The following is a 10676-nucleotide window of genomic DNA, read 5'->3' on the forward strand; positions in this document are numbered from 1 at the left end:
AATCTATCATGTGCCACCTCCAATTCCCCGTGGCATAGTTTGCATCTTTAGATTATAGTTGCCATTATCAAGACCAACTCATACCAGTTCGCCCACACCAGCCTCCCTGGAGTCATGAATTCACAGCTTGTGAATTCTCAGTTCTAGATAATGTTGTTGTTTGCCCACGCAATTGATATAGCCTATAGGTCTTCGATGATTTAGTGTGATCTGCTAACTCGGAAATCCTACTCGAATGGTTTTACTAATTTCTTTAAAGGCCAAACCTCTCAAAGTGATTTGCTAACCAACTGGGGTAAACCGTCTAGCGTATTTTATTGTCTCCTTGCTCTGTCCTTTACCCATATCTTTAATAGTTCGTACGGGCGATAATAGAACGCTATTAGGTAGCATTACTATTATGCGTTCGTTTCTATATTTACTTTGTTTCCGCGGTATCCCAATATGCCAATTCCTGACCGAAACAAAGGTCACCGTATTGATCTTTGTGACAGTTTTCAAAGGAGCCAGAGGAGAGCATATGTCTCTGATAAATGTTACACTGGAGAAGAAGTTTTTGTTTCCGTGTAAAAATAAAGTCGTCGATGCCTTTCGATAGTTCCAAAAGTAAAAATAACGCGGGATCGAAAACACTTCCAATCGCGTTCTAGGCTTAGGAAAGGCACGATATAATGCAAGAAATCCTTTATCTGGCCTTTTATAGAGTAAGATATGACCTTGTCTACTGACGCAATAATATCCCAGGGCAGGCTGTCTTACTGTTCGCCAACTATTCAGTTTATAAGGCGCCTCCTGCCCACCTATCCAAGTTATATCAGATACGGCGAGAGTCTGACGACGCCAGGTCCGTTTGATAACACAACCTATTACAATGGTTTTTTTCAAGAGAAGCGGCTGGGTAAACATGGATCCCCTAGCTGAACATGGGTGATGACGAGGTAGGATTATTGTATCATGACAACCAGATAATATCTCAAGCAACTTAAAGACAACCGGTTTATATCCTCTTCTCCGGCGCACGCGGTGGAGCAGCCATAATTTCCCGTTGTTAATATCACTGAACATTTCAGTAAAACGAGAGGAAACAGACACATTATGAACGAGTGCGTAAACATTCCTTTGTTCAGGTTGGTAGACAAGTATATTTCTTAAGGCATGAACATGTCCTCTATCATCTCGATGAACAAATAGTATCGAATTAGAATTGTCATCAAACATAAACAGCCTGGCTTCATATTTACTCAAAATGACTGACACGGGGGGGTTGAAAAGGACTGGTTCAGAAATTCGGTACGTTTGGGTGCTTTTTTCCTGAAAGAGCAGTTGTTAAAGTGTAAGTAGATGAGAGCTGCACTGCTTTTCATTCTTGTTACCACAGTACAGTGAGACTTTAACCAGGGACCAAGAAACTTCTGGACGGAATGCCTAATGGTATGATTTAGTGCCACAATTAAAATCATGTTTGACTTTGAGACGGATTTTAACCTAACTACGATCGAGTCTTGGCATGTGATAAAACCTTACCTCTGGTTGATACATAAGCCATCCTCTAGTAATCTTTACATCCTTCCTCTCCAAACATGCTGCCTTCTCACTGTGCAGTCGGCAAACATGGCCGTCATTATGCCCTGGGGTGTTAATAGTTTTGCAACTTAGCACCAAAAAGCAAACAAATGCGCAATGACACCTCGACCGCATGTTTTTATCAGCAAAACTTGCCTGAATTATTTCTCGATCATGTGTAACCTTCTTGTAAATCCTGCTTTGGGTTGGGATCATTGTCAGTTATTGCCGAAAATATACGAGACCACTATATCAAACACAGGGTATGATCATGACCACTAGGCAGTATTAATAAACGTTGCACTAATTCATCCATTATCTTGACCTATTCAATAAAAAATCTGATTGGCTTTTTCAAACAACAACATTTCAACATGAGAGAGCATCAAAACTAAATCTGTGAAGCCGAATTAGTGCCGATATTTTACAAATACATGTAATTCAACTTGATAAGAAGCATTATTGCCGGCTATTACTGTAGAAGAATTATAATGAAACACACCGTGGCAACACCTTGGATACTTTTATTGAATTTCCCATTTGTAAGCAACATATTGGCACTGATGATCGCTCGACCGGACAATTGATCCGGGTATTTCCGAGTATGATTAGGACAAGCGAACATTGCCGAAAGGAAGGGGACTAAACTGAATGGGGGACTGCCGTACGAACGCACAAACTGAATCCAAACATGCTCGCTGCAGTGACGGCAAACTCTCCACAAGTTGAACCTCTGCCCGATATGATTCATTATGATATTTGATTCATTTCTGCTTTCTTTTTGCCATCTATAGTCGATCCTATTATCACTTGAATTACCCTGAAACAGCGTGGTATTCAAATTACTATACCGGCTACTGGCCGCCGGATATTGACAATAGACCCGACGAAAATCTTCGTTGGTTGGTGAAATTAAGGGGCGAATTATTTGAAAGGCGCTGCTGCAGTTTCTTTGAAATTATTGCTAACGAATCTTAAAATTTCCTGCCTCATTATATCATGCGGATGAACGAAATCAATATGCAGAGGTTTAGAGTTTTTCGGACAAATTTGTTCCATCGGAGGAATCGAATTCTCCATTCAAATGTCGGTAAGAAACGGCATTCGCATGATATTTGGAGCCTACATGCCGTCGACGCAACCGCTCACATACCGATCCCGATGGCCCAGTGGCTCAGGCATCCGCCTCAGAAATGGAAGGTCGAGCAGTCGTGGAAGTCGAAGGTACACCGTGCTTTATGAAATTTGGCACTGTACATAGTTATGTACTTCCTGTAATTACCTATATGCCGTCGACGTAACCGCAATTGTTCACCTACCGATCCCGATGGCTCTGTGGCCCAGGCGACCGCCTCATCAATGGAAGGTAGAGCAGTCGTGGAAGTCGAAGGTACACAGTGCTTTATGAAATGCGGCACTCTACTATTAAAACACTCTCCCTGGTTCAGGAAACGAGGCTACGCATTGCTTTATTGATCAACAGAAACATAATGTTTTTTTCAAGATGTTGTCTCCGATATCTCTCATGCATCGATCGAGTGCGGATTGAAACTAAATGCTGTATTGTTAGGAGACAATGCCTAGGAAATTAATTTTTTTCTTTCTTGTAGGGAGGGAAACAATGAATACATACTGTTACGATAGGTCTTAGTCAATCACACAAAACGTAACACAAAACGAACTACACAAGTCCATTGCACAAATGAACACAACGAATTTACATCTTTTGACAGTAACACCATCTTACCCGACGACTTGCGTCGTCTCCAACCAATTCCTAACCGGCCGGGATGACCGTAGACAACCGAAGGATGTCACATCCACTTAAAAAAGTTTCATCCCTGATGAAACTAACTCACAAGGAATACTTAGTACCAAATCACCATAAAAATAATCACCATTCTCACAGACACAATACAACTAAAAAAACACCTTACAAAAAAACACCATTCTCACAGACACAATACTACTAAAAAAACACCTTACAAGCATCTTTTACAACCGAAATAGTCTAACAGTCAATCGACTGTGCCACACAATTATCTGTGCAAGTACAAATATTGTTTATATAACAACTACAATGCAGTCAGAACCAGTATTTGAGAAAGTATCAAGCTACTGATAATAAAGTAATACTTCACAAGTACACTTAGACATTCTTAATATACAAGTTCAGAATGTACATAATGCTAAATATTCACTTGACCATGAATTCCGCATTCATCATACAAAGTCTCGAAACAGTCCAATGCAAGACACCATCGCATAAGTCTCTGATTGTTATTTTTCGTTTTTTCCAAGAACACTAACGGGTTATGATCCGTGAACACTTTCACAGGAAAACTAGGCGAGTTCAAGTACACAGCAAAGTACTCCAAAGACAAAACCAAAGCAAGTGTCTCCTTTTCAACAGTGGAGTAGTTAACCTGGTGCTTATTTAGTTTCCGAGAAAAAGTAACACACCGGACGGTCAATTCTTGATCTTCTTGCATCAAGACCCCCCCCCCCCCCCCCCCCCCCAATGGCATGATCACTGGCATCAGTTGCAAGCTTGAACTGTTTGGCATAATCTGGTGCTAACAGAACAGGCTCACTGACCAACAAATTGGTGAGCGGAGCTACCACCTGGGACAAGTTTGGGCAGAATCGCCGGTAGAAACCTATCATACCGAGAAATCGCATCAACGATTTCCTATCATGAGGCGGTGGGTATTCCTCCATCACCTTAACCTTCGCTTCGTCTGGTCTCACCTGGCCGAATCCTAACTTATGCCCTAGATAGAGAACCTCAGCGTGGACAAACTCGCTCTTTACCAAATTTATGGTCAGATTAGCCTCTGTGCATCTATCAAAAAATGCTCGCATTGATGCCAAGTGTTGTGCAAATGTGTCATGCCACAAAATTGCATCATCCTGGAACGACTCACAACCATCCACCCCTGTAAACACCTTATTGATCAATCTCTGGTATGTACTTGAAGCACCTTTTAGACCAAAAGGCATGCCTTTATACTGGTAAAGACCATTTGGAGTTGCAAAAGCTGTGAGCTCCTTAGCTCTGTCTGTCAAGGGGATAGCCCAGTATCCCTTGAGCATGTCAAAAGTTGTAATGAACTTAGCCTTGCACACTTTTTCAATGCAGTCGTCAACACGCTTGTTTGGGAAACTGTCGCCCTTTGACAAAGCATTGAGGCGCCGAAAATCTTGGCATAGCCGATACTGACCATTCTTTTTTGGCACTAAAACACAAGGTGAGCTCCATTCTGAATTGCTAAGTTCTACTAAAGTCATTTGCCACCAAATATTGGACTTCCTCATCTTGCGATTCACTTTTTTTATGATTTACCCTATATGGATGTTGTTTGACAGGTTTTGCAACTCCTACATCAATATCACGTTGGATGAGAGGGGTCTGAGTAGGCACATCCCCGAATAAATGCTTGTATTCAAGAATTAGCCCATTGACCGCTTTGAGATGAGCAGGATTCTTGATGTGGCCAAGTTTGGCATCAAGGTTTTTCAAAACATCTGAATTTCGCAACTTTGGCGAACAACCCGCTTTTTCACCAAGACCCGACTCACTTTCATCACCCTCAACATCCGTCAACAACAAAACAGGTTTACAGGATTTGTCAACATTCTCATCATCGTTACCATTATACTTTTTAAGCATGTTGACATGGCAGAGTCTGTTTTTCTTTGTGCGATCTGGAGTACGCACCACATAATTTAGGTCATTGACCTTGCGCTCAATAAAATAATGGGCCAGAAAACTTGGCCTGCAGGGCTTTTTCGCGTAATGGCAAAAGCACTAGCACCTGATCCCCAGGACTGAAAGTCCTTTCCCTGCTCTTCTTGTCGTACCACGACTTCATCTTTGATTGCGTTTCCCCAAGATTAGATTCTGCCATCTCGCCAGCTTCAGACAACTTTAGTCTAAAGTCTGCAACATAGTCCAAAAGATTCACTTCCTTGTCTAAATCATCTTCATTTAACCATGATTCTTTTAACAATCTGAGAGGACCACGGACTCCATGTCCAAACACAAGTTCAAATGGACTGAACCCTAAAGACTCCTGCACGCATTCTCGTGCAGCAAATAACACTAAAGGTACACCTTCATCCCACGACTTCTTATGGTCAAAACAGTATGATGTTAACATGTTTTTTAATGTGGCATGGAACCGTTCCAATGCACCTTGGGATTCTGGGTGGCAAGCACTAGAAGTTAGGTGGTTAATCCCCAACTGATCCATGACTTGGGCAAAAACCTTGGACATGAAATTGGACCCTTGGTCCGACTGTAACGCGTGCTTGGGTAACCCTACCCAGCTGAAGAATTTTACCAAACTTTTTATGACAGACTTGGCTGTTATATTCCTCAGAGGGAATGCCTCCGGGAACCTGGTTGAGGTACACATGATTGTCAACAGGTACTGGTTTCCACTAGAAGTCCTAGGAAGTGGACCTACACAGTCTATCAAAATCTTTGCAAAAGCTTCCCCTACAGAAGGTATAGGATGGAGTGGAGCGGGAGGGATACCTGGTTAGGTTTGCCAACCATTTGGAAGGTGTGGCATTGTCTACAATACCGTACAACGTCAGATCGAAGACCTGGCCAAAAAAATGCATTAATATGCGATGATAAGTTTTTGTGATGCCTAAGTGTGCACCCATTGGCGAACCGTGGGCCATTTTCAGTACTTCTGATCTGCGTGATTTTGGAACCACAATCTGGTGTCTAAAGCGCCAGCTTTCATCACAAGCTGCATCAGGAGGTCGCCAACTCCTCATAAGGACGCCAGATTTTTTATAGAAAAACACTGGTTCCTTCCTCGCTCTTACACAACTCCCTGATCTCTGGATCACCGTCCTGCTCTTTGATCAGGAGATCTATACTAGTAGGCAAAACACTAACGTTGTTACAATTGCCCTCAACGTCAGTTGACGGGTTACCGGAACAATCTTTTCCGACAGTACTAGCATCTTCTATGATTTCACAGTCATCATCACTGTCATCTATCACAATAGGCTCTTTTGCCTTACCCAACTCGCTTTGAGTTTCACATCTACATAATCATGATCAACATTCTAATCAAAAATGTTACAATCCTCAAGCATGCCAAGATAATTTTCTGGATCACTTGGTGTATTTTGAGCAGCCAACGACTTTGCTCTAGTCATAACACATGAGGGGAAAATACCAGGAATTTCTTCCTCCAACAGACTAGTGTTGTTCTCAGATACAGGCTTTACAGTCAAAATTGGTTGAACCTTAACCAAACCACCAGCCAAGTCGTTACCAAGTATAAAATCAACAGGTGATGAACAGGCGATGACTGTCGAACACCTACTAAAGCATCACCGTTAAAAACATTACAATTGAGAACGATGTTATGTAACGGTACAGCAAGAGGGTTGAGCCCAACCCCTTCAATAAACATAGTTTGGTCAGTGTCGGACCATGGGCCTAACCCAACAACATTCTCTAAAATGAGGCTCTGAGAATCCCCAGTGTCTCGTAAAACTTTCATCGGTACTTTTTTGTCTCCCACAGACACATAACCCTCAGACACAAATGGTCTGTACTGCTCACTGATCTCATCAGACACTCTTTGCCAATTAGTACTAACCAAAGCATTTGGCGAGTTCTTATTGTTACCTGAATTTTTCCTTGCAAGGATTGTGCAGTCTGCCATTCTGTGCCCTTCCTTTTTACAATAGAAACACGACATTTTGACATTTGGTTTGGACACACTCGAATCAGAAATACCAGAACTATTTGAGTAACCGTGGCTACTCTGTGCCCCACTGGCAGAAACCCCACCAGCACTAGTTGCCAGAGTTTTAGACTCACTCACCCTTCTTTTGTGACCTAAACGTTTGCCTGTATGCTTCAGGCACCACCTCGTACGCTTTCAAAATAGCCGCTTTTACCGCTGGATAGTCAAATGAATGGTCTAACGACAGACTAGAATAGGTCTCTTGAGCCATCCCTTTCGAAACACTCTGGACCAACAATGCCCAATGATCCCTCGGCCATGCCAAATTTGTGGCTACCTTCTCAAAATGTGCAAAAAAACTTGTCAACATTTTTGTCATCAAATGGCGGGACCAACCGTACATTTCTACTAGCATGAAAAGTGCGGCCCATACCAACACCACGAGCGGTAGCTCGATGCCTTTGCTCCGCTAACTCTGCCTCACGTAATCTAACCGCTTGTTCTACTTCCTTTTCTTTCAGAACTCCTTCTCACGCGTTAGGAAGTTTTGCTTCATTTCGGCCAATTTGAGGCGTGAGAGAATGACAGCCTCACTCTCATCCTCCTCATTCTCATTCACCACCTCAAACTCAATCTCATTCACAACACCTGCTTTCACAAGCTCGTCCACCAACCGACTCAAAAATTGAGTCCTCTTCAACTTCGGATCAATGACCACCTTATAATGAGTAGCCAAAGCCACCAAATCAGCTTTCTTCCAGGTTTCTAAAAGATCCCACTGTGGATCCGCTACAAACTCTTTTACATCAAAAGGCATGGTTACATATGTACACTGTGTTCAGAGTAAATACTAAGGCTGAGTCAAATGTATGATACTACATACACTGCCAGGTAAAAAGTGTAAGAAATACTGTACACAGCTACAGAACCATCACCAAAAGAACCAGCACAGTCAGGTTCTCACTAAAAATAATAAATCCAGAATATGAGAGATTTATAACACAGACAGTTGCTGCGTCTGAAACTCACATAAAAGACAAGTTTAGCCTACTCAACATATTTTACATATATCACCCAAAATATGGAACTGCATGACAAGACACAAAAATACACAAATCCTGTGTAGGGCCTACAACAAATCTTAGCGTTTGCTGTTGAAGACGTTCAAAACTTGACACACATTCGCAAAAAGTGGCGATCAGAAGTAAAATCTCACAAAAGTAACACTTGACACTTGCGTGGCCAGTAATTTACCACATCAAACTTATGTTACAGTTAGTACCGGTGCGGTACACAGATAAGTCACAAATGGACATCACAAAGTTCAACACACTCTTGAACTAGGGTGACAAACTTTCGCCCGAAATTGCAGTGCAGTGTTGTGCATGCATGAACACGTGCCGTTTATAACATTACAGAAACGTACAGGAAATGTACATGAAAAAAGCACGTGGGTACGGGATATGATGGCGGTGAAACATTTGGGAAAATCGATCTTGGTTCCCAGCCGAGCCCCCATTTGTTACGATAGGTCTTAGTCAATCACACAAAACGTAACTCAAAATGAACTACACAAGTCCATTGCACAAATGAACACAAGATCGATTCAAAGAACTACCGATAAGTGTATTTAAAACTGGTACAAAAACTATTATAGAGAATTTACATCTTTTGACAGTAACGCCATCTTACCCGACGACTTGCGTCGTCTCCAACCAAATCCTAACCGGCGGGGATGACCGAAGACAACCGAAGGAGGTCACAATACGTGTAGTCCAAGTTCAATATTGTCAATGCGACGAGTTGTAAATGCTTATACATTTACAAACTTTCAAAAAAAGACTTCTTAAAAAAGCTTACACATTTTAAGATAATAATTTGCCGGAAGATACAAAACCTTCATAAATCGCCGGTCAGAAAGGTTTTTAAGACAAGAAATATGAGTCCTCAAATGAACAACGTTTCCAAAGAAACCGACCGGCTCTACCTGTTCGACCAACTATGATTTGCAAAATGCATGGCCGTACAAATTTCATGTCAACAAGTTCACTCAAAACGTTGTCAAATAATGACTTAATCCAATAGCCTCTTTCGGTAAAAAAACTCCTAATTACATTAGAACCTCTTGGTAATATCAATGGAAATTAGCTGAGTTAATAGACTTTTGCCGTGCACATCAATCGTGCCGGCTGAATCATATAAATAGATACTATGTACATGAAAAAAGCACGTGGGTACGGGATATGATGGCGGTGAAACATTTGGGAAAATCGATCTTGGTTCCCGGCCGAGCCCCCAATTTGTTACGATAGGTCTTAGTCAATCACACAAAACGTAACTCAAAATGAACTACACTAAACCATTGCACAAATAAACACAAGATCGATTCAAAGAACTACCGATAAGTGTATTTAAAACTGGTACAAAAACTATTATAGAGAATTTACATCTTTTGAGAGTAACGCCATCTCACCCGACGACTTGCGTCGTCTCCAACCAATTCCTAACCGGCCGGGATGACCGAAGACAACCGAAGGAGGTCACAATACGTGTAGTCCAAGTTCAATATTGTCATTGCGACGAGTTGTAAATGCTTATACATTTACAAACTTTCAAAAAAAGACTTCTTAAAAAAAGCTTACACATTTTAAAATAATAATTTGCCAGAAGATACAAAACCTTCATAAATCGTCAGAAAGGTTTTTAAGTGTCAGTCCGTGGATGGACCATGCAAAATCTGCAAAAAGTACTAAGGTGGGGGTTGAACAGAACCGGCCCGTATATTGACCATAAGTTGACCCTAAGGCATGATGATGATTGCTGAAGTGATTCCTCGATTAATCACTCAGAACAGGAATAAGGGACCGAAACGTTTTTGGCCCTTTTTTAATAAAAAAAGCAGTTATTTCTCTGCAAAATATGCTTGTTTATTTTGATTTTTTCCAGCTTGAATGCAAAACAAATATAATATATCATATAAAAGTATGAAAGTGGGATTGTAAAGGAATAATTTCATGGTAGTCTGAATTTTTTTGGGGTGGGGGTTTACTGCCAAGACCCCCCCTGAAAAGGGTCTTACCCTCTAACAGTGAAAACAACGCAGTACTTCATGGCGAAAATCTCATCTTCTGCGGGGGTGAGGCCAATGATGTTTGGTTTGGAGTAAAGGTTAAGAATTTTGCAATTATATGCCGAAAACAAAACCTTGCCCGCGGTTTTTTTGTTTTTCCATAGTATGTCTTCAAAGAACCTATATTTTCCCACTCTTGTGATAGTTCCACTGTTTCACAACAGGTGACACATTTTCATGCTATTGCCTTATAACCTATTTTTGACAGTTTACGGCATGTGGAAGGGGTTTCAAATAACCATCATCGTCATATAGGAGTG

Source organism: Lineus longissimus, chromosome 18, assembly GCF_910592395.1.
Source record: "Lineus longissimus chromosome 18, tnLinLong1.2, whole genome shotgun sequence".
Lineage (NCBI taxonomy): Eukaryota > Metazoa > Nemertea > Pilidiophora > Heteronemertea > Lineidae > Lineus > Lineus longissimus.